A 2,500-nucleotide genomic window follows, 5' to 3' on the forward strand; every position below is an offset into this window, starting at 1 on the left:
AGCGAAAGGATAACGAAGATGTAGATGAAATAAACCATGATAACAGGAAGAATAAGAAAGAGGGGGAAGATTAGAGTGAATGAAGGTCGATACACGAGAGAGAAAAGAAGAAAAGAAAGAAAGGAGAGAAGAGAAAGACAGAAAAGGGGAAACGAAGGTAAGAAATACAAAAAGAAACGAAAGAAAGGAAAAAGAATAGACTAAGAGAAAGGTGAGAAGAAAACCGAAGAAAGAAAGAAAGATTGAAGGAAAAAAAATATTAAATTAAAGAGAAAGAAGAGAAAGAAAAAAGAACAAAGAAAAAAGAAGAAAACAAAATGAAAAGAAAGAAGATACAAAAGAAAAAATAAATAAATAAGAAACAAAGAAAATGAAATAAAAACAAACAAACAAAAAAGAAGAAGAAAAGGAGGAAAAGAAAAGAAAGAAAGAAACTACCAAAACAACGACAAACCCCTCCCCCCCCAAAAAAAAAAAAAACAGAAACAACGGCAAAAAAAAAAATAATAATAATAAAAAAAAATAATAATAATAATAATAAATAAATAAATAAATAAATAAATAAAATAAAATAAAACAAATAAAACCAATCAACCCAAAACCATCGCAGCCAACAGCCACGGACGGCAGCTCACTTCCGCGGGATCGACAGCCAATATTGGTGACAGCCGCCGCTACCTCGCTCGCCCGCACAGACCGCAGACCAGCTATCATATCACGGATCAGCTGATTTTTTACCCTGTGGGACGCCGCAGACCCCAGCCTCGACCGCCGGAGCAATTAAATACTGGGGGTTTGGGTCTCCGGGGCGTCTTGCGTCATCTCTTGAGGGTAGGTGGGGGGAATGGGGGGGGGGGTGGGGGTTGTTTGGGGGAGGGTAAGGGGGAGGGGTGGGTGGGGAGGGAGGGAGGGGGTTGTTTGGGGAGGGGAGGGGTGGGTGGGGGTTGTTTGGGGGTGGGTGGGGATGGATGGGAGGGGGTAAGGGGGTGTAGGGGGAGAGGGGTGTAGGGGTGAGGGAGGTGGATGGGAGGGAGGGGAGAGTGAAGGGGGTGAGAGGGTGAGGGTAAGGGATGAGGGTGAAGGAGGGGTGGGAGGGTGGGAAGGGGTTGAGGGGGTTGGGTGGGATAGGGGGAAGGGCGAGGGGGGTGAGGGTTGAGGAGTTAAGGGGGTTTTAAGGGGTGAAGGCTGGGGGGGGTTGCGGGGGGAGGGGAGAGAAAGAGGAAGGGGGGAGTTTTGGTATCGATGGGTGTGGGACTGGGGGTGGGGGAGGGGATTGGGGTTGGTATGGAGGTATGGAAAGATGTGTGGGTGTATACAAGCACACACACGCACATATATAAGCACTCACATACACATACGCACACATATAAGCGCTTACACACAATTGCAAACACACACACACGCACGTATATACAAAAACATCCAAACAAACACACACGTACATACAAAAAACATACAAACACACACACGTACATACAAAAAACATACAAACACACACACACGTACATACAAAAAACATACAAACAAACACACGTACATACAAAAAAACATACAAACACACACACACGTACATACAAAAACATACAAACAAACACACACGTACATACAAAAAACATACGAACACACACGCACGTACATACAAAAACATACAAACACATACACACGTACATACAAAAAACATACAAACACACACACACGTACATATAAAAAACATCCAAACACACACACACGTACATACAAAAAACATACAAACAAACACACACGTATATACAAAAACATCCAAACAAACACACACGTACATACAAAAACATACAAACACACACACGTACATACAAAAAACATACAAACACACACACACGTACATACAAAAAACATACAAACAAACACACGTACATACAAAAAAACATACAAACACACACACACGTACATACAAAAAACATACAAACACACACACGTACATACAAAAAACATACAAACACACACACACGTACATACAAAAAACATACAAACACACACACACGTACATACAAAAAAACATTCAAACACACACACAAACATACATCTATCTTGGCGAGGTTCATCCCACGGATCCATTACTAGCATGTCGAGGCTCACAGCTAGCCTCTTGAAACGACCTTCTATCTCTTACTTCTAATAGTCTTCACTAGCCTTTGAACCTCACCAATAGCATTTTTTTTTTTTGACTAGCTTAACGAGACTCATCTCTGTTCTTCTCTACTAGCTTGTTGAGGCTTTCGAGACTAGCTTTTGTTTTCTCTTTTATTAGCAGTTCACTTGTTGCTCACTTCTAATAGTCTTCACTAGCCTTTGAAGCTCACCACTAGCATTTTTTTTTTTTTTTGACTAGCTTATCGAGACTCATCTCTGTTCTTCTCTACTAGCTTGTTGAGGCGAACTGCTTGTCAATTAATAGCCTTTCGAGACTAGCTTTTGTTTTCTCTTTTATTAGCAGTTCACTTGTTGTGTCGTTTACTAGCAA

This window comes from Penaeus vannamei, chromosome 14, assembly GCF_042767895.1.
Source record: "Penaeus vannamei isolate JL-2024 chromosome 14, ASM4276789v1, whole genome shotgun sequence".
Taxonomy (NCBI): domain Eukaryota; kingdom Metazoa; phylum Arthropoda; class Malacostraca; order Decapoda; family Penaeidae; genus Penaeus; species Penaeus vannamei.